We start from the raw sequence: 24,056 nt of genomic DNA on the forward strand, positions 1-24,056 counted from the left end.
CACACACCTGGGCTGATTTTCAAGCCATCTAGGACTTCAATTGTAGTTGGCCATATAGGAGTCCAGGGTTTTAATCACTATGCCACCTGCTGGCCCCTTTATCTGCGATTTTATTTTCATTAATCAACATCCCTCTATTCTACCTCTTTCTCCCCCATCCTCCCTGGCTCTAGCAGTCATTATTGATTCCTCTATCTCTATAAGGCTATTTTATTCCATTTCTACATATGCGGGACTACATATGGTATTTCTTTTTCTGTGCCTGACTTATTTCACCTAACATAGTACTCTCCAGGCTTACCATTTTAATGCAAATAGCAGGATTTCTAGAAAAAATAAAAGATGTTGACACATGCTCCAAAACGGATGAACCTCAAGGACATTATGCTAAGTGAAATGAACTAGTCACAAAAAGACCAGTATCATATTCCACTTCTATAAGATACTTAGAGTTGTCAGATTTTTGAAATAGAAAGTAGAATGGTGGATGCCAGAGGCTGGGAGGAATGGGTAGTTGTTTTTTAATAGATTTACAGAGTTGCAATTTGGCAAGATTTGAAAAAAGTATTCTGGAAATTGTTTGCAATGTACTTAACACTACCGAAATGTACACTTAAAAAAGTTAAGATGGTAAATTTTATGCTGTTATACTTGACCACAAAGGAAGACAAACAAACAAGCTAATAGAAAACACAAATGGAACTTTATTGGAATATTGTTGATCAGTATTCCTACAAATATGACTCTTGCGATCCCAGGAATGTTGTCCTAAGGCTCTATGTATTTGAACTTCTGGAATAGAAGGATTTTGTTTGACCTATGATTAGATGAATACACACACGTGCTTGAACACATTATCCCCTGGTCAGCGTTCTCAGACTACATGTTCTGTGACACTTCCCCTAACATTCCCTTTGCCACAAAGACTGTGCCTCTAACTGTGCTTGGTGTTCATTTCAGGGAACCATCACCTGGATATAAATTTTGTGCTTGAGAGAGGGGTATGATTTGCCGAGTTCCACTCAACTAAGGATAGTTGTGTTTATCACTTATTTTCATATAATTTATTTAACTTTGGTTGCAAACAGCTACACCCAGGGCATAAAAGAGAATGGTTTTTCTTAGCTGAGCTTCATGAATGACATTCTCACCACTACATAGAAAACATTTTCCCTCAGGGTTTCTTTTGAGTTTGTGCTTAGAAACATTTCATCTTTATTCTAGAAAAATCATAAATGTATGGTTTATGGGTTGTATGACTGAGTCATAGTGTATCTCCTTCCAAAAAGGATTTGAAGTAAGTTGCAAATGAGAGAAAGTGAAAAGAGGAAAATAAGTGATACTAGGGTAGTATTAGTATAAAACATGCATGTAATAGGTACTACATTGCTGCTAGAGAAAGGTCTTAAATTCGGCTCTTAGTTTCCTAACTATTAAAACAAGAAACAAATAAACATTATAAAATTCACCTAGATGGATTTTTCTCTACCTGACAGAAAGGCCTCTCAAAACAGGAACACCAAAAATCTTAAGTCTGAAGTTGTTTTAGCCTTAATTTTCACTTAATTCAACAAAAAAATTAATTTGGTACTATGAAGGAGCTAAGAGACTCCTGGTTGATCTAGCTTGACTACACTGGAATTCACACATCCTAAGCATTATCTAATTTGTTAAAGTCATCTGGATCTTTGATTCTCTTTTTTATTCCTTTATCCTCTTTTAACACTCCACATTTTTTTTTTTTGGAGAGGTTTATCGCTATAGGGCACGTGCGCTTGCCAGACAGACAGAGAGAGACATAGAGACAGAAAGCGAGAAATCACTCCCCAGGGGGGATGGTCACGCCGCAATCCCTTCTCCTCCATTCTCCTCTCGGGATCTTGGGCACGCACGCACACGCGCCCGGCGTGAGATTTAAGCCACCGGGTCCAAGACGCGAACCGCGGTCGACTACGTGGGAGTCCAGCGACATAGCCATTACGCTAACTGCTGGTTCCCAACACTCCACATTTTTAAAAATTATTTATTTTTAATTTTATTTATTCATTTTGCTTATTTTAATTTGACCAGAGGGAGACAGAGAAAAAGAGAAAGTGAGAAAGCAAGCCACCAGGTCCAGGACTTGAACCATGGTTGGCCGTGTGGGAATGTTTGGCGCCTTAACCACTACGCCATCTGCTGGTCCCCAGTACTCCACGTTTTATTAGTATATTCTGGAAAGGAAATACAGGTGACATGAGAGAAACCAAAATTCAAATTTTTAAATTTCCCCTCTATGTTGGCTTCTCTCAATCTCAAAAAAAATTAGTTTACTCAGTACTTCATTCTTCTGTATAGAATATTTACCTTGAGGCCTAAAAAACCAAGTGACTTTGGACAGCTTCTTTAATGCTGATTCTGTGTTAAGTCAACAGTTCACTAGATTGGCAAAGTGGAAATCATGTGAGATTAAGAGTTGGCTGGGAGTAGCTCTTAGATGTGACAAGGTCTTTGTTCTGGTCTTTAACACAGGAAGGAGAACTAGGTTCTCGGAGATCTTTCTCAGCTCTATATTATATTATTATTATTATTATTTTATTCTTTCTACTCAGAGAAGACTCGAGGGCATGGAAATAACCTGTGGCCTAGTGTTATCTTTCAATAATCTCTAGATGGAAAATATTGGTAATGAAAGTGCTTCTGAGTTCCTTGGTGCAGGAGTCTAAGAAGAATGCTTTCTGTAATTAAAAGGATCAGGGCACTAGTGAGGGCCAGGGGAAGAGGCTGGGATGTCATGTTAGACTGAAAATGACGATTGTATACACAATGGAATTTGGCAGTCTAGAGTGTTTTGGCTTTATTTCCATTCACTTACAAGCGTGTGTGGGAAGGAGCTTGTGGGAAATGGGGATGGAGGAGAGATAATTTATTTTGGGTATTATGCATTAGTCATTTTTCATCCACAAACTCACCACCTGAAAGAAATATCAGACAGCAATGGACGTCATTCATAAGCAACACATTTTGTTTTAGGAGAGGCTTTTATGGATGTGATTAAGCCTTGTTAAACATCCTATGCCAGAAGCATTCTCGCTGTGCATTCTCCCTTGTAAAATGCCACGACTCAGGAAACCCATGAACTTTTAAAACTATTCTGGCTGCATCCATACGTGCATCAAAAACTGGGGAGAAGAGATAGAATGATCTGGTCACTCAAGTCTTGATTATTTGGAAATTTAGTTGCACATTGCCCAAATGATTTCCTTATTTTGCTGCATCTTTTTTTGAGAAGTAGCTGTTGTTGCTTTTGCCTTCTAAAGCAACTTATTTTTTCATTTAACCGTAATACTTCAAATTCTGTCCATGGTTATTTACTGGTACACTGGAGCAATCATTATGCACACATTTACAGTAATTCTCCACAATGCTGCTTGTGATGGTCTTAATCGAAAACCGATGGACAGGATTATTTTTAGTGTAACCTCGGTATTTTGCTAGAAGGAAAGCAAAAGTCTTTATAAAAAGGGAGGGCAACTAGCATTTTTATTAAAGTAAATCTCTGAATAGATATATATCCAGATAACTCATTGACGACACAGACACCCTAGAGAACAATCTGAAAGGTGCCCATGGTGAGGTGAGCCTGTTACGGGGTGTTTTCCTTTCCCTCACATGATAATAATTAAGTAATAGTCCAGAGTACATTGGCATCCCAAATGATCAAATTCCCATTTTATTTTAATTTTCAAATTAAAAAACATTTTCAGAATGGTGAGAAACAGCACATGACAAATGATACCAGTTTTTCCATCAAGTTAGTAGTGAGTTGTCATTTCATTTGAGCATAACAAATTTCTCCTATGGTCTAAAGGTGTACTTAAACCTCAACTCTACTAATCGATCTTATGTGATATTACTTCCTCATACTAAATTTCCAGTACTTAAAAACTGGTCTCATTCACAGCTTGTTTAGCTAAGTATAAATACGAAAATGCTTCATTTGACCTCTGTTACGTTAAAAAAGAATCTAAAACCAAAGATAATAGCAAAAACCAGTAAAGATAAATTAGATAATGTGTATTCAAAAAATCAAGAAAAGTCATTTAGCATATTTCATAAGTTTAGTACACTTATAAGTTTCATATTGATTCAAAGAAAAGCCCAAATATTAAAAATTTATGTGGAGGACATAAGTTAGGTCAGAAAAACATGTCATCATTAACATATTCAAGATATAAAATTGATGACTGACCTTAAGGAGATTTAGATATCTCCAGCTTCTCCTAGGGGGGCTTATTTTTCAGAGCTTTGTGAGTTGACTTCATTAACCTTTGAATTTTAAAGTTTCCAGATTATTTACTGATTGGATCTTGGTAGCCATTTCTCATTGTAGTTTAAGGTATAAAAAAGTCTTGGAAAGGCTTATACTTTAAGAATTGTTCAGGGATATCTCTACAGAATAATCTTTAGTTGTCAAGAACTTTTTTTTAACCTTTATCGTCTATGTTGGAACAAGTTTTATTTAGTTGAATTAAATGGATAGTTTACTGTTTTAAAATTTTGGTCAAATATGTATAACATTAAATATCATCTTCATCATCTTAAAGTGTACAGTTCAGCAGTGCTAAGCACATTCATATTGTTGATAGAGCTCATCTCCAGAACACTTTGACCTTGAAAAACAAAAATCCATACCCACTAAGCAATAACGCCCCCTTTCCCTCTTTCCGGAGCCCCTGGCAACCACCATTCTACTTTCTATTACTGTTAATTGGACTATTCTAGTTATCTCATATAAATGGAATCACATGATGTTTTTCTCTTTGTGACTGGCTCACATCATTTAACATAATGTCTTCAAGATCCAGTCACATTATAGCATATGTCAGTTTTTTTTTCCTTGTTAAGGCTGAATAATATTTCATTATATGTATGTAGTAAATTGTGTTTATTCATGTATCGGACTATGGACATGGACTGCTTTCACCTTTTGGTTATTGTAAATAATTCTGCTATGAACAATGGTGTTTAATCTCTCTTACAGATCATCTCATTGTTTAAAAAGGTTTTTGCCTTGGGACCAGCAGTTAGCGTAATAGCTATGTCGCTGGACTCCCACGTAGCCGACCGCGGTTCGCGTCCTGGACCTGGTGGCTTAAAACTTACGCCGGGCGCGTGTGCATGTGTGTAGCCCAAGATCCCAAGAGGAGAATGGAGGAGAAGGGATTGCAGCATGACCATCCCCCCTGGGGGGTTATTCCTCTGCTTTTTGTCTCTATGTCTCTCTCTGTCTGTCTGGCGAGTGCACACACCCTATAGTGAAAACCTCTCCAGAAAAAAAAAGAAAAGGTTTTTGCCTTAGGATGTGTGCATTTGCCAGAGAGAGAAAGAGAAAGAGAGAGACAGTGGGAGGGAAAGTAAGAAATCACAAACCCTCACTCCAGGGGGAAGATGACCTCACCCCAATCCCTTGTCTTCCATTCTCTTCTTGGGATCTTGGGCATGTATGCACATGTGCTGGGAGTAATTTTCAAGCCACGTGGTCTGGGACTCAAACTTTGGTTAACCGTGTGGGAGTCCAGCAACCTAACTACTACACTATCTGTGCCCCAACCATCTCATTTTCTTAATAGAAGTGTTATTCCCTACAAATTGGCCTCTACTTTGAGAATTATGCTACATTGGGATTATCTTTAAACAGATCAGATATACATTTCCAGTGAAGTAAAATGAGAATGTGTTCTTATTTCCCCTTTTTAGAAATGTCAACCTAATGAATGAATAATATTCTTTTGCCCCATTCATATCATTCTACCAATTTGGTCATATGTTTTATGAATCCCCTAATGTTTCCAGCACTTTTATCCATACTCGGCATAGCTATGAATAACAGAAACAAGATCCTAGCTTGCATAATACTACGTCAGATACAGACTTTTAGTTTATTGCTATTTATGATAAACTAGTAAATAATTCACACATACACTCCAAAGTTTTAGTTATGAATGAGTCTTACAAAGGAAGCAAGGCAGATTCATATGATCGATTGCATTTTATTTCAAAGTGAAATGTGAAGTTCCTGAATAGTCCTGAGGAGAGTAACATACTCTGATTTAGACTTTCTAAGCCTCACTCTTCCTTTGGAGTAGAGAAAGACATTGGAAGCCAAGGAGTAAGCACAGAATCATAGGAAGGTTCTCACCTCTCTCTCTCTCTCACTCTCATGTGTGCATGCATGTGCATTAATAAGGAATAAATGCTTTTGTGAGTGGCTAACAAAAAGAAGAGGAAACAAGGAAGGAACTCTTCAATCAGTCTAGTTAAGGAGTAGCCGTGACTTGGACTAGACTGCTAAATCTGGAAATGGAGAGGAGTGTAGATATCCAGGACATGTTTTGGAGAAAGGACTGCCAGACCTATTGCCTCTCCGTTGTGTTCCTCCACCTCATACATACAACACAATCATATCACATACTGTACAGGTTTATCCATTAGCATACTTTTAAGACACAAGGAACAAATACCCTAGATGTAAATAAATAGCTATGATTACTAATGAGTCTGAATGTGTTTAAATGTGTTTTTGCTCATCTGTATTGTTTTTGTTTTTTAATTAATCTTTTGTCAGATATTTTGCTTGTATTTCTGGCTCAATCCTATTCTTATCAGTCTGCAAAACCATTTTTTTCTTTCTTTTTTTTTTGGGGGGGGGAGAGATTTTTGTTATAGGGCGCGTGCATTTGCCGGAAAGACAGAGAAACAGAGAGACAGAAAGCGAGAAATCACCTCCCAGGGGGGATGGCCATGGCACAATCCCTTCTCCTCCATTCTCCTCTCTGGATCTTGGGCACCTACGCACACACGCTTGGCGTGAGTTTAAGCCATGGGTCCGGGACTCGAACCATGGTCAACTACATGGGAGTCCAGTGACATAGCTATTACATTAACTGCTGGTCCCTTTCTTTATTCATGATAGAGTATGTGTGTGCACACATGAGAATGAGAGAGGAGTGAGAACATTTTTTTTTCTCTCTCTCTCAAAAGAATGAAATCAACAAACTTAAACAAAAAGAAGATACTCATCAGAATACTATACTTTTTTGGGAACCAGCAGTTAGCATAATGGCTATGTCGCTGGACTCCCACATAGTCAACCGCGGTTTGCGTCCTGGACCCGGTGGCTTAAAACCCACGCCAGGCACGTGTGCGTGCGTGCCCAAGATCCCGAAAGGAGAATGAAGGAGAAGGGATTGCGGCGTGACCATCCCCCCTGGGGGGTGATTTCTTGCTTCCTGTCTCTCTGTCTCTCTCTGTCTGTCTGGCGAGCGCACGCGCCCTATAATGAAAAACCTCTCAAAAATTAAAAAAAGAATACTGTACTTTTTTATATATATTTCCAGTTTTATTCATTTATTTTAAGAGAATGAGAAGTCTCTAACTGTCTTGCCATGCCACCATCCTCTCCTTTGCTTTCCAGCCAGCCAGCATCATGGGCGTGCCCAACGTTCTCAGGGCCACCCAGAATTCTAGCCCCAGGCCTTCTCATAGTGCCCCAGTGTGTGCAGCAGCACTCTCCTGCCTAAGCCACCAAGGCTGGGCCTCCCTTTTGTACATTTAGATAATATATAGGTGGAAAACACCTATGCATTCTTGGGACATTAATATTTTAAAACTTGAATTATCAATGACATATTGTTTCCCTCACATATGCTGTTAGAGAGCTAGACTTCTAGTTAGACTTCTAGTTGTCACAGCTTTATTTTTCATTTGGCTATATTAGTAAATGATTCTGGTTTTAGTGCATCATTCTCGATATACAGCACTGTTCTTCCTTTCTTCCATAAGGTAGGTTTGCAGGTATGCTGTTATGTGGTGCTATCCTTCCCTTTTTTAATTGTTTCATTTATTTAAGTTTCTTTGTTTTTAATTTGCTTTAGGGTGCTTATGCTCACCAGAAAGTGACAGACAGAGAGCAAGAGGGGAAAAGTAGTAAGAAAGCAACCCCAGAGGGATGACCGTGTTGTAATCCCTTCTCTAGCCTCCTCTTGGAATTTTTTTGGGCACACACAAACCTGTGTATTTTTCAAGCTGCCATGCCCACGACTCAAGGGCCAGTCAGCCATGTGGGATCCACCCAACCCAACCACCACGCCAAATGACTGGCCTTATTTATTTTTTTTTCTGTGTTGCTCATCATTCACTTTTAAGATTGTTAAATAACTGTAATGAAAGTTATTTCACCTTCAAGTTTTGGTGTTTTCTCTAGTTTAGGAGTTTTTTTAAATCATATTAAAGCAAAACAGTCCTTTTTAGAAATAAGGAATGGGAGTTTAATCTTATCAACTAATAAATAAAAATAATTATTTGGTACTCACTGTGAACCTTATATTAAGAACTTCATGTACATGACCCTGTTGAATCCTATGTACTAAGTTTGAAAGTGGTAACTGATTTTCAGAATCCTACTCTTAAGTAAGTTTCTAAACTCTTTCCTTTGGTGACATTTATAAACATAATTATATTAATTATTTCCTTTGGCTTATTCTTGTAATAACTTAAATTTCTATTAACATTTTTCTTTGGATTTCTACAATTGACCAGGGTAATGGACATGTATTTAGTTGGGTTTAACTTGATAGCACTTATTATATGTTAAATTATGCAACTTTATGCTGACCCTGTTTTTGTTTTTGGTATTTATTTATTTATTTATTTATTTATTTATTTATTTTTGAGAGATTTTGCTATGGGGCATGTATGCTTACTGGAGAGACAGAGAGTGACAGAGAGACAGAAAGCGAGAAATCACCCCCCAGGAAAGATGGACATGCCACAGTCCCTTCTCCTCCATTTTCCTCTCAGGATTTTGTGTATGCATACACTCGCGTACACTTTGAATTTAAGTTGCCTACATGTTTGGCATGAAATTGCCCTGTGATATATTGTATTATCTATTTCTTGGGACTAGCAGTTGATGTAATGGCTATGTCACTGGACTCCCATGTCGTTGACCATGATTCGAGTCCCAGACCCACTGGCTTAAACTCATGCCGGGTGTGTGTGTGTGTGTGTGCCAAGATCCCGAGAGGAGAAGGGACTGCGGCATGGCCATCCCCCCTGGGGGGTGATTTTTTGCCTTCTGTCTCTCTGTCTCTCTCTGTCTTTCTGGTGAGTGCACATGCCCTATAACAAAAACTTCTAAAAACAAAACAAAACAAAACAAAACAAAACAAAACAAAACAAAAAACCTCTATCTCTCATTGCTTTATTCTATGCCTCACTATTCTGGCCAAGCAGTGGCACCGCCGAACTTTGAGTGAACATCATTAACAGAGTTAACTTTTGGAGGCAGAGGCACTCAGCTGCCCCAGGAAAGCAGTCAGTGCAGTTTCCTGGATCCCTCCCAAGGAAGTGCTAGGTGTTGTAAGTCTTGTGACCTTGAATAGAAAAAGGGGAGAAATACACATCTCTAGTCCAAGAGTGAACCACCCGTGACCCCATAACAGGCTGAAGTAACAGAAACTCCCTGAAGTCAGGCCATTGTCACCAGGATAGAGTCTGGGATAATGTTCTTTCTGCTTGTCAGTAACTACCCCACAAAGCAATGAAGGCAAAAAAAGAAAAAAAAATAGAGAAAGAGAGAAGTGTTGAAGTGTTGAGAAGGAAGAGAAAGTTATCATTTGGATGAGGAAACAGGATCTCTCTCTCTCTCTCTTACTCTGAGACCATCTGTCTAGCCTAGGAAACAAATAAAAAATGGGAAGTCTATTATGTAGAGCATATCAGGTGGGATGTGAGCTGCAACTACTGGGGGCTGAATTTAAACAATTGGCTGCTATAGTTTTGAATACAAAATGGTGTTTCTACTGACAGATCCTGCACAATTACTTCAGAAGGTGGGGCTGACCCATAGAGGAAGTTTTGGACCCTGGATCACATATACCTTGCTAATGTGGGTATTTATGAATTAGGAAGCTGTTGAGCCTACATCAGGCCTCATAAGAACCTGGGCAGACTGTCAATGGAAAATGTGAGCTGAGGCTAAGGATGTTGGGGATGTTGGAGCGGGCTTATCAGGAAACAGATGTTGTACAGTGTGATGACTTGGCAAGTCTGGAGGGGGCTGAACTGAGTCCTGAGTCCATCTAGTTGTTCCTCAGGGGGACTCCTGAAAACTGTAAGTTCTCTTTACCCCCAATGATGGCTAATGCTAAAGCAATTCAAGAGGTCATGAATGCTCTAGATTTAAAAGAAGCACAGATAGCCATGTCCCAGAGATCATGTATAAAAATTAAGCACATGGCCCTTGCACTACACTAATGGCTGAATCTCATCTCTGTATTACTGAAGCAGTGAGTTCTGTGTTCTTACTAACACATATTGCTGTAACTAGGACTTAACCAAATTTTACAGATAGCTAAGGACATATACCACAGTTGCCATGTTACTCTATTGACCATGTTTAAACAAATCAAAGTCTCCTTTTCTGATCTACTGTCCTGATTTTCTCTTACTAAATGGTCAGACTGGCTGCAAACAGACTTTGACCTATTTATTTATTTATTTATGCATGCCCTTACAGGATTCTGGGTCATTAGAATGGCTTATCATGGGTTCCATACTCAGGCTTTAAAAAGTAACACACAACTTAAATTGTAAAACAACATGGAGCAAAGGGGTGGACTGTTATATTCAAGAGCCAAAAAAAAAAAAAAGTTCCTATGTGGGCCCTGTGTTCTTTACTTCTCTGACAAGGCAGGGTCCACCTGGCTCAAAAATATGTGAGAGCCAAACCCAAATTTTTATACATCTATTTTCTTTAAATATAGCCCAACTAAGCATATTGCAGCCATTCTGAAGCTGCCTTTGCATATCCCATGAAACTGCACACAATATCTGTTTGCCACAGATAAGACAAATTCTGAGATTATGAAGAATTCCAAATTGTGGAATTCTCTCATGTAAAGACTTCCCACCATGCTAGATATTCAATGTCCCCACTCTAATCCCCCCCCTCCTGAGAGTTCTCTTGCCTTTCCCGGACTCTCTTTGTGCCCCCAACCCCTCCTCGATGCCTGTATTGTCTCTGGAAGGTTTCATGCTGTGAGGAAAACCTTTGTGTATCTTTGTCCTTGATCAGGCCTGAAATCCCAGAACTCAGAACTGGAGAGAAAGGTCTGGGGAAGCAGATAGAACTTAGACTCCACCTCTCTTATCCCATCACCTTCTATTGTCTATCACCTGAATGTCCATGTGCTAAGATCCTGAAGTGGCAGAGGTCACCAAAATGGGCTGTCTTGGGAATGCTTAAGTTTTCCTCTATTTTTTTTTTTTTTTTTTTTGCTATAGGGTGCGTGCGCTTGCCAGAGAGAGAGAGACAGAGAGACAGAAAGTGAGAAATCATCCCCCAGGGAGGATGGCCATGCTGCAATCCCTTCTCCTCCATTCTCCTCTCAGGATCTTGGGCACGCGTGCACACATGCCCGGCGTGAGTTTTTAAGCCGCTCCCAGTCCAGGACGCAAACCGTGGTCAACTACATGGGAGTCCAGTGACATAGCCATTATGCTAACTGCTGGGTCCCAGTTTTCTTCTACTTAAAGTGGGATGGTGGGAGATGAAGTTGCTTTTTATTACATACTAAGAATTGGACTTGTTGAAATTCAGTGACAAGGTTACATTTAACATATATTGGTTGACTGCTTCTCACCACTTCCTGCCTGAACTCTCTAGATCCTGCCCGAACTCTCTAGATAAAAGCACCACGATCTTTTTATTGGACAACCACAGTGGTCTGAGTGTTCTTTTATCTCCCATTCCTCACTCCCATACTGACTCTTCTCTATGTGAAAATCAGGGTGATTTTTTAAAAATATAAGTCAAATAATTTTATGCTCTTGTTAAATCCCTCGAAAGGTTTCTCACTGCACTGTGTAAAAGTTTCAGACTTGACCGTTTTGTCTCCCACTGTCTTCTGTTCCTTCCCCTTTGCTCTTCTGATTCCTTCTTCCTTTTCTTAAACTTCACTCATGTTCTCACCTTACAGCTGTTACATCAGCTGTTCTTTCTGCTAGAAATGCTCTTTTCTGCTTATTTCTATGGCATTCCCCAGCTCCCAATCTGTAATAAACTTCCTTCTACTTTCCACTCTATTTGTCTTCATGGCACTCTAATCAGACAGCAGGCCTTTGTTTCTTTCCTATATTTTACTGAAATATAAGCACTTAAAAACAGGAATGCTGCTTTGGTTTTACCCACTGTATCTAGACTGTCATATGACAGGACCTCTGAACATATCTTTGGGCTTCCTGGACCAGAGCTAGATATCAATATTTAGCCAAAGGTACATATTACTCACAGAGAAGGAACTTCATGATATGAGCATTTGACATTCTATCAACAAATAATAGCATATTGACTATTATTATTTATAAATTTATTAAAATTAAATAATCAAATTCTGTACATTTGGCATTGAAGTTCAATAATGATAATTTCCTGTACTCTAATCTATGAGATTGCTTCTGTCACTCTACTGAATGTTTGCCAACTAAATAGATACCAGCTTTCAACTGAAGCTGGTGGAAGACTGAGAAAATATTTTATTTCTAATGCTGATCGACTGTCCACTTAGTGGTGATTCAGACACCAAATTATTAAGTGTTTCATCTTCTACCGCCTGACTTGAATTATGAACTTGATTTGTATTATGAAATACAATTTCTTTGAAGCACTCTCAGAAACTGAAACTTTATTGAGCACTTGAAAAGATGTTTTCTGAGTATTTTTACATCTCGGGCTTAAGATTGTTGTCCTCAGTATTTTATTTGTAATATTTCTCACATTTACTTGTTGTTTCATACTATCAGTGAGGATGAACATGCTCTTAAACTCTAGACACATAAATGTAGAAATGAAAGCAATATAACTGGCTTCTAAGGTAACAAAATCATCTTTGGTTTATTATCTGTATCTCAGCTCTCATTTAATGAATATTAATTTTTAATATTCTACTTGAGTAGAATAATAGAATCATCTTTGTAGAAGATAGAATGTAGGAAATTGATAAGCTTCAAGATTTTTCTGTTGGGTTACTTCAGCAGCATCCTTTGGACTCACTATATTTTCTATAAGAAACTATTGATGTGATAAGTCCTGGTGGTTGCTTATGGTTAACTGTCAATCAAGTTTTAAACCTTGATTTTATTCGAGAAAATTTTTCTTAAGTTTCTTTCTTTCTTCCATAAGCATGAGAAAAAGAAAGAGACAGAGACACAGTGCCTCCAACAGGGTCTTGATGCTATGATCCACCCCCAGCCTCAGCCAGCCCGATTATGGGCACACACATGACTTACCTACTCCAATGGGGAGGATCTCTGAACACAAATTCAGAACCTTCCCATGTTGGTTGTCATTCCAGAGAGTAGCATTCTACCATCACACCATTATCTGGCCCTTCCAGAGCTCTTTTTCATTGTAACTTCACCCTGTTTGAATATCTCACAGGGATATATGTAAGGTAGTATCCACATCTCTTACATATATCTTTCAGTTTGTCTTTGGATGAAAAATATGTAAATATTCCCAGTGTATTCCTGCTATAGCAATAGAATTCTGTATTTTGTTTTACTTTACCCTGTGTTATAATTGGTTTGTGAATATACAACTTGTGGATGTTAACTAAGCCATGTAGGTTCGTTATTTCTTAATTACTTAAAACTAACACCACATTTGTGTCATTGTGAACACCAGTGGTGTGACATTGGTTTAAAACTTATTTTTCATTTTATAAATATTTCTTCAATGAAATTAACTCTGCTACTGTGTGGGATCCAAAAAAAATCTCTCAATAATTATGCAAAGCAGAGGCATGGAGGAAATCAATACTCCATTGAACTGCCAAACTTTAAAATTTGAAATGGCTAGGTGACTTTATTGGTCCTGCTGATGAACCATTTTGTTAATTTTTCCTTTCCTAGGATCAGAATTGTAGAATAAGTCTTATTAAAACACTTTTGGGGCCAGCAGGTGACATGGTGGTTAAGACTCAACTCCAATATGACTAACCAAGTTCAAGTACCAGACTGGTGACTTGAAGATCATGCTGGGTGCATAGTGCATGCATGCCCAAGATCCTAGGAGAAGAATGAGGAGAAGGGATTGCAGCATGGATGTCCCTCTTGGGGGTCGATTTTCTCTCTCTCTCTCTTTCTCTCTGATGAGTATATACTCCCTATCCAAAAACTGAAAAACAAAAAGCAATGAAACAATTTATGTATAATTGTTATTTTAAAATTTGATTCATGAAAAATAATAGTGTTTGGGAAGCCCTTGTTTTCTTCTATTTTTTCTCTTCTTCAGCCTTGTGTATTATTTATTGCTTTGGGTCCAAGTCATTTACCATAGGTGTTTTGTATATAATTTGGAAATTTTCCTCCTCTTGAAGTTTTGTTTTCTAATCCATACTTATGGATCTGAAAATTTATAAACAGAACTTTTAAAACAAGCTTTAGAACTTAGATAGAATTAAGAAACTGAAAATACAACTATTAGACATATTTCACATCATAATAGAAATGCTAATGCATCAAAACATTAAACTTATTCTTAAAATGTATTTTTATTTTTGTCCAATTATTTAGATTTTTAAAAATTTGCAAGAGGACACATGTACTCACCAGAGTGAGACAGAGAGTGAGAAAGAAGGAAAAACAATCCCTCAGTGGGATATGGTCATGTCACAATCCCTTTTCCTCCATTTCTCCTTCCTGTTGGGACTTCAGGCATGCATGCACACACATGCACTTAGTTGATTTTCAAGCTGCTGGATCCAGTAGTTGAACCACACAATCAGCCATGTGGTATTTTTCTCCCTTACCCATTAGGTCATGGGGCTAGCCCTGCTTATTTAGATAATACTGTCTAATATTAGAACATTAATTCTTTCAATAAAGTTGGATACTTTGGTATAATCTGTCTAGTATTCTCAAAAGAACTATAAATATATTACTCTATTCAACTTTTTAAAAGCTTTCAATAGTTTTTGTACATAAAGTTAACAGCTTTTAAAATAATTAATTATAGAAGTATTTCTTTCCTGTAATAATGCATCCTTATACTTATTCCAGCTGTTAGAATTTTAAAATATAAACTGTATTAGAAAAGTTTAACTCCAAGTTATATGTAGAATGTTTACATTCTTTTGATCATGATGAATATTTAGATAGTAACAACAACTTTGAATGGCCTATTCATAATAAAAATTGTTATGCTGATTTTATGATGGTATAAATTTATCATGATTATGGATAAATTCAGAAGTACCAGTAATAATTCTGGACACTTTCAGTCTCCCGAAGAGAAAGTCCTAAGCCACATAGCAGATTTTGACATTATTCTGCAGCTGAAGCTAGACTCTACTGCATCTCAATAACAAAGTATTGAACAAAGAATGAAAGAACAGGCATACTTTCCTTTTACCTATGATTTAAAAAATAAAGGAAGATGATGTGGCATCATCTCAACATATATATTATATTGGAAGAAAAATGTTTGTAGGAAGCATCTGTTCATTCTGCAAAACTTTATAGAGCATCTTCTCTGTGTCTGGTACATTTTACTAGGTAGTGCACCGACAGCCTTGCAGAAAAGACTAAAACACTATTCTAATGGTTAGATAGTGTAAAGATGAATGATGAATGGTGTCCATAGCATGACTAGTTTCAATGAATACAAATAGAATGATTGAAGGAAACAGGAAGTTATTGCAACTTCTGTATTAGATACTTTAGTCAGAGATCTCCCTGCAGATCTTCTGACAGTTGACTGGAGGCCAAATTAAAGAGAGGATATGGATTGTGTAATATCTAGACAAAGAGCTTTCTAATCAGTCAGAACAGCATGCACAGAAACCTAGGGTGTGAACATGCTTGGCATATTTGAATAACTGAAAATGGTTGTAGCATTTTGTGATTTATAATAACAATGCCTTTTACAATGTATTAAGGCCCAGAAACTAATTTTTTTGAGAGGTTTTTGCTATAGGTCGCATGCACTCACCAGAAAGATGGAGAGAGAGATAGAGATAGAAAGCGAGAAATCACCTCCCAAGGGGGAATGGCCATGCCACAATCCCTTCTCCTCCATTCTTCTCTTGGGATCTTGGGCACGCACGCACATGCGCCCTACGTGAGTTTAAGCCACCGGGTCTGGGACTCAAACCACGGTCGGCTACATGGGAGTTCAGTAACATAGCCATTATGCTAACTGCTGGTCCCCAGAAACTTGTTTTTAACAAGCAGCATAAGAACACCAACTCAAAATGCCTAAATAACTGGGGGGTGGGGGGGAGGCAACAGTATATACTTCTCACAGTTCACACTTAGGAAGTTATCTCTCTGAGAATGCCATGGAGGCCAGGAATTGTGTTCTGACACTAAACCAACTGTGCTTATAGAAGAGCTAGTGGGTTACACTTTTGAATAAACATTAGAGGGGAGCAGGTGAAGTAGGGATTATGACATTCAGTGATTAATTGGAATAGGGTCACATTGAACCTAAGTGTTTATTTCTTTCTTTTTCTTTTCTTTAAGAGGTTTTGCCTTAGAGCACGTGCACTCACTAAAGAGAGAGACAGAGACAGCAAAAGGGAAAATGAGATATCCCCTAAGGGGGATGGTCACTCTGCAATCTCTTCTCCTCCATTATTCTCCCAGGATTTTGGGCACACATGCACATGCACCCAGAGTGATATTCAAGTTACACAGGTCTGGCACTTGAACTGTGGTCCGCCATGTTGGTGTTTGTTTCTTTGTCTAAATGTATTGCTTACGTTGCTAAAATGTGTGTGTGTGTGTGTGTTTAATTTTAGTTTTTTCTATAGGGTGCGTGCACTCACCCCACACACACACACACACACACACACACGCACACACACATAGTGAGAAGTCACACCCAAGAGGTAATGGCCACAATTCTCTCTCCTCCAGTTGACCCTTGAGACTCTGGGGAAAAATACACACATGCACATACACATGCACGCACACACCCAACATGATTCCCAAGCTGCCAGATCTGGACCCAAATCACACAACTGGCCATGTGGATTACAGTGCCTCAAACTCCATATGCCACCTGCTGGCCCAGTAGTTTTTATATTTTAATGGCATTACATACATTCATGAAACACACCGTGCCTGGAGTGTTTCAAGCTGCCAGAACAGGATTTGAACTGTGGGTGTCCAGCAGCTTAACCACTAGACAACCTGCTGGCTCTGACATTTTACATTTTTTTTGAGAGGTTTTTGCTATAGGGCGCATGTGCTCGCCAGACAGACAGAGAGAGACAGAGAGACAGAAAGCGAGAAATCACCCCCCAGGGGGGATGGTCATGCCACAATCCCTTCTCCTCCATTCTCCTCTCAGGATCTTGGGCATGCACGTACACACGCCCGGCGTGAGTTTTAAGCCACTGGGTCCGGGACGCGAACCGCGGTCGACTACATGGGAGTTCAGCGACATAGCCATTACGCTAACTGCTGGTTCCCACATTTTACATTTTTAATCATCCATTTCTCAATGACATTTAGGGTCATTTTTAGTAATGTTCAAGTGCAAGATCAGACAATACAAATGAAGTTATAGCAGAAAGGTGACTAAATGTATCAATCTAAAGTCAAAATGCTAATATCGTAGGTCAGACAATAAAATGCCTCAAACCTCTAGTCTTCTGATGAGCTACTTCTCTGGGTAAAACAATTGTTCTTCCTATTTTTAATCCAGATCAAGTTAATCAGTATTTTAAAATAATCATTCTTTTGTCTTTGGTGCCTTTTTCTACTTTTCAAAATGTATGTACAAAACGTTTTGAAAGGAAAAAGAAGGCTTGAAATACTACTGAAGGGCTTCTGGTTTCTAGTCATGTGAAAGGAGCTGAGAAGCTGCCACTGCATCCTAACAACAAATGAAAAGCTGAACAAGCTGGAAAACCAACGCTTTTTAGATCTGTGAGAAAATTTAGGTCACAGGGCAAACTGTTGCCCCTCAAGTTGGAGAGACAGGCAGACACAGGGAATCTACAAATACTAGAGCAGAAACTCACCAGCAGAACCTTCCTTGGAATCAATTCTGGATTAGGAAACTATGAATTATTATTGACAAATTGCTGGAGGTACAGTGTAGATGAGCTAAGAGTTAAAATTCCAGGGGGAACCAGCTGTAAAGGAGTTCCCTTACTTTGGTGAGGTGTGCTTCAAGGACCTCCACCAGCTTCTCAAGTGAAATGAAAGTAATAATATAAGGTTTAGTAAGGGAGAAACTAGGACTATTTTGTTATTACAGGGTCCTTATAATACCTGTAAAAGATCACAGTATTATTTGAAAGTGGCTTGGATTAGTTAAATGTATATTGCAAACACTCAGGCAAACAATTCATTTTAAAGTAATTGATATGCTAAAAATTAAGAGAAACTAAATTACACAGAAAAAGAATGGAAGACAAAAATAGAAAAAAATCAGGGCAACATAGAAAACAGTAAAAAATAGAGTAAATATTAATCCCATATGTTAATCATCGCTTTTAATATTAACAATCTAAGTACACCAGACAAAAGAGATTGTCAAGTAAAAAAAAGACCCATTTATATGTGATTTACAAAAACCTCACTTAAATAAAACACCTATAGATTAAAAGTAAAAGGATGGAAAAAGTTACCATGATAATTAAAAGAAAACTGGAGTAGCTAGATTGATATCAGATGGAACAGACTTCGGAGCAAAGTGACCAAGGATAAAAAGAGGTGTTACAAAATGATAAATGGTTCAATTCTTTAGGAAGACATATCAATCCTTAGTGTGTATGTGCTTATGAACAGAGAATAAAAATATGTGAGGCAAAAACAGATGGAACTTCAGGGAGAAATCGATGAATCCACTATTACTGTTGCAGACTTCAACTCTGGTCTAGGACCAATAAACAGATCCAACAGGCAGAAAATTGGTAAGGGCACAGTTGAACTCATGGCGCCATCAGTCAATTGGATACTATTGACATCTATACACTTCTTCATCTAATAGCAGCATGAGACACATTTTTTTCTTAACCTCACATAGAACATTCATCAAGTTTATACCATAGTCTAAGCATAAAACATACCTTAACAGGTGTAAAAGAATAGACATCATATAGTATATGCTCAGACAGAATAGAATTAAATGAGAATGACAGAAATGTAACTAGAAATATCCCCAAATAGAGGTTAAACACACTTCTAAATAAGACATGGGTGAGAGAAGAAATCTCAAGTTTTTTTTTCAGAGAATTAAAATATTTTGAATCAGATAATTAAAATACAACTTGTCAAAATGTGTGGGATGGTATGTTGCAAAAACAACTTATAGAGAAAAATTTATAGAATGGAATGCATATACTAAAAAAGAAAAAAGAGCTCAAGTCAGTAATCTAAGCTTCCATCTTAGGAAACTAAAAAAACAAACTGTAAGCAGAAGGAAAAACATATATAAAAATTAGAGAGGAAATCCATGAAATTGAAAACAGGAGATCAATAGAAATAAAATCAAAAGCTGTTTCTTTAAAAATATCAATAAAATTGATAAACATCCATCTAGTTAAGAAAAAAGAGATGGGACACAAATTACTACTATCAAAAATGAAAGAAGAACATTACTACAGATCCCATAAACATTAAAAGGATTATCAGATAAAAACCACTGTGAGTAGCTCTATACCTACAAATTTGATAACCACATGAAATAAACCAGTTCCTTGAAAGACAATCTTCTGAAACTAATATAGGAAGAAAACTGCAATCTGAATAAGCCTATACTTATTAAGAAATTGGGTCCTTCCGCCCCAGTAGTCACTAGAGAGCTGCAGCCAGGGCTCTGCGGTACCCCATGGCCGTGGGCCTCAACAAGGGCCACAAAGTGACCAAGAATGTGAGCAAGCTGAGGCACAGCCGTCGCCGTGGGCGCCTCACCAGCACACCAAGTTCGTGGGCGACATGATCCAGGAGGTGTGTGGCTTCGCCCCCTACGGGCGGCGCGCCATGGAGCTGCTCAAGGTGTCCAAGGACAAGCACGCGCTCAAGTTCATCAAGAAGCGGGTAGGCACGCATCTCTGCGCCAAGAGGAAGCGCGAGGAGCTGAGCAATGTGCTGGCCGCCATGTGCAAAGCGGCCGCCAAGGACTGACCCGCCGCCCAATAAAGTCCACTCAGCCCCGGCAAAAAAAAAAAAAAAAAGAAAAAGAAAAAGAAAAGAAATTGAATCGAGGGTATCAAGAAAAAAAAAGTTTAATGGACACAAAAATGGGAAGTTGTTGACGATAATGTACATAGTAGTGTCTCTGACTTGACTAATGTAGGCTGTATACATGCCAGGAAAACCATGTTATACACTGTATATGTACAGTGATTACATGTAAATAATAATAATATTTATAAAAGAAATTGAATCAATACTTAATAACCTTCCAAATCAGGTCCAGATCACTTCACCAGTGGATTCTATTAAACATTTAAGATAGACATTAGGATATAGAAGCAAAAAACATTTCCTATCTTATCCTATGAGGACAGTATTATCCTTATACCAAAACCAGACAAAGACCCTTTTTTAAATTTAACTTTACTTATTTATTCATTTATTTTTTCTGTAATATTTTAATTAATTTACATTCATTCCCTGAGCATCATCACAGCATACAAAATGTGATTTCTCAACCAGAATATACTGCATAGTGGCTTAATCATGCATGTTATCGTCAATTTTCCATTTCTAGTTATATATACATACATATTTATACACTATTTCTGACCCTGTGCCATTTCCCACTCTCCATCCACACTATCTCTCGTGTCTACAGTTTTCCATATGAAGGATAATCTTGCCGGGTACAGTATTCTTGGTTGAAATTGCTTTTCCCTTAGCACTTTGAATATATTTTCCCATTCTTTCCTTGTTCACATAGTTTCTGATGAGAGGTCTGCTGTTAGCCTGATGGGATATCCTTTGTAGGTAACTTACCGTTTTTCTCTTGCCAATCTTAGTATCTTGTCTTTGTCTGTGGTTTTGACCAATCTGGCAATAATGTCTCTTGGAGAAGATCTTCTTGAGTTGACTCTATTTGGGGTCCTTTGTATTCTTGGGATTGGATCTTAGATAAAGACATTTTAAGAAAAAACAAATGACCAATATCTTCTCATAGACATAGATTTAAAAATCAGGAACAAAATATTAGTGAATTGAATTCAACAACATATAAAAATATTACATACCATGACTAAAATGAATCTCAAATATCGCAGACTAGACCATTTGAAAATAGACTCGTGTAATTGATCATATCAGTAAGCAAAAGAAAAAACATGATCATAACAATAGATATAGAAAAAGCACTTGATAGATCCAACACCCTTTCATGACAAAAACGCTCAGCAAACTAGGACTAGAGGGTAACTTCCTCAACTTGATTTTAAAAATTTACAAAAAGTCTATAGCTAACATTATACTTAATGATGAGAAGTTTGACATTTTTTCACTAATATCAGGAGTAGAAAAGAATGTCTCTTTTTACCTCTGCTTTTCAACATTGTTCTGAAAATCATAGCCAATGCCATAAGAGAAAGGAAGGAAATCGAAAATATACAGATTGGGATAGAAGAAGAAAAACTCTTTGTTTGGTAAGAGAATCACCAAAAAGCTCCTGAAATTAATATATAATTATAGCAAGATAGTAGGATACAAGGTTAGTATCCAAAAGTAAATTCCTTTTCTCTGTATCAGTGATAAACAACTGGATTTTTTCCTTTATATATAGGATGTTTTTACCGTTGGGCATGTGCTCTTGCTGAGGAGAGACAGAAAGAAAATGAAAAATCACCCCCAGGAGGGATGACCACACTACAATCCCTTCTCCCCCGTTGTCCCCTTGGGATTTGGGGCATGCATGCACATGTGTCTGGCATGATTTTCAAGCACCGGGTCCAGGACTTGAACCATGGTCAGCCATGTGGGAATGTTATGTAGCAAAAATAGCTTAATTACCACATCACCTGCTTGCCCTACAAATAGACTTTTAAATTAAAAACACATTATCATTTATATTATTACCTCCCCAAAATGAATACTGAGGTTTAAAATTTAGCAAACTATGTACAAGTCTTTTTTTTTTTTTCTTTTTGGAGAGATTTTCTCTATAGGGCACGTGCGCTTGCCAGACAGACAGAGACATAGAGACAGAAAGTGAGAAATCACCCCCCAGGGGGGATGGCCACGCCGTAATCCCTTATCCTCCATTCTCCTCTTGGGATCTTGGGCACGCACGCACATGCACCTGGCATGAGTTTTAAGCCACTGGGTCTGGGACGCGAACCGTGGTTGACTACGTGGGAGTCCAGCGACATAGCCATTACACTAACTGCTGGTTCCCCAAACTATGTACAAGTCTTATATGAGGAAAACTATAATACTCTAATGAAAGAAATCAAAGAACTAAATAATATAGAGATTCCATGTGAAGAATAAGACGACTCAATGTTGTCAGAGGTGTCAGTTCTTTCAAATTTGAGCCATAGATTCAATGCAATCTCAATCAAAATCCCAGCAAGTAATTTTTTGGATATCAACAAATTGATTCTAAAGTTTAAATGGAGAAGCAAAATGCTCAGAATAGCCCACTTAGTATTAAAAATAAATATTAAAAATAAGAAAATAAGAAAAATGAAGCTAAAGGACTGATGGTACCCAGCTTCAAGAGCTACCATAGAGCTACAGTAATTATGAATGTAGTAGCATAGTATTGTTGAAACAACAGACACATAATTCAATGGAACACAATAGAAGATCCAGAAATAGACTCATGTGAACATAGCTGATCTTTTACAAAGGAGCAAATGCAGTGGAGTAAAGATAGTCCTTACGACTGCTAGAACAATTAGACATCCACATACAAAAAAAGAAAGTCTAGACATAGACCTTATCCGTTTCACAAAAATTAATTCAAAATGGATTATAGATCTAAATGCAAAATGCAAAACTATAAACTTCCTAGAGATAACATCAGAAAAAAAAACAACTATATGACCTTAGATCCAAAGGTACAAATAATATTTGAAAGACATACTTAATAAGCCAGACTTTGTTAAAATGAAAATTTATTCTCCGTGGAAGATAATGTCAAGAGAATGGCAAGACAAGTCACAGACTGGCAGAAAACATTTGGAAAAGACAAATTTGATAGAGGACTGCTATCCAAAGTATACAAAGAACTCATAAAATTCAGCTATAAGAAAATGAACAACCTGATTAAAAATGGGCCAAAGACTTGAACAAATACCTCATTAAAGAATATATACAGATGGCAAATAAGCATATGAAAAGATGTTCAACATCATATGTCTTGAGGAATTGCAAATCAAATTAAAGCAACAACAAGATACCACTGTACAACTATTAGAATGGCCAAAATCCAAAACACTGACAACACTAAATGCAGGTGTGGATATGGAACAACAGGAGCTGTCATTCATTGCTGATGGGAATGCAAAGTCGTTACCCACTTTGGAGGTCAGTATGGTAGTTTCTTAGAAAACCAGGGACCAGCGGTTAGCGTAATGCCTATGTCACTAGACTCCCATGTAGTTGACCGCAGTTTGAGTCCAGACCCAGTGGCTTAAACTCACGCCGGGTGTGTGTGTGTGTGTGTGCCCAAGATCCTGAGAGGAGGTTGGAGGAGAAGGGATTGTGATGTGGCCATCCCTCCTGGGGGGTGATTTCTCGCTTTCTGTCTCTCTGTTTCTCTCTGTCTTCCTGGTGAGCACATGCCCCCTATAGCAAAAACCTCTCCCCTCCGCACCCCCCAAAAAAGGAAACTAAACATACTTTTACCATACATTTCGGGTATCACCCTCCTTGGTATTGATCCCAATGAACTGAAAAGTTATATCCACATAAATCTGGCATATAGATGTTTGCAGCAGTTTTATTTATAATGACCAAAACTTGAATGCAACCTAGACTTTCTTCAGTAGATAAACAAATAAATGGTGATACATTTCAAA

At 37.9% G+C, this 24,056-nt stretch overlaps 1 pseudogene; it reads left to right on the forward strand.

Annotated features, from left to right (window-relative positions):
- The first annotated feature begins 10,026 nt into the window (after positions 1 to 10,026).
- LOC102470753 (60S ribosomal protein L36 pseudogene) lies at positions 10,027 to 20,187 on the forward strand (annotated as a pseudogene).
- The last annotated feature ends 3,869 nt before the right edge of the window (positions 20,188 to 24,056 follow it).

Source organism: Tupaia chinensis, unplaced genomic scaffold, assembly GCF_000334495.1.
Source record: "Tupaia chinensis unplaced genomic scaffold, TupChi_1.0 Scaffold000039_1, whole genome shotgun sequence".
Classification (NCBI taxonomy): Eukaryota; Metazoa; Chordata; class Mammalia; order Scandentia; family Tupaiidae; genus Tupaia; species Tupaia belangeri.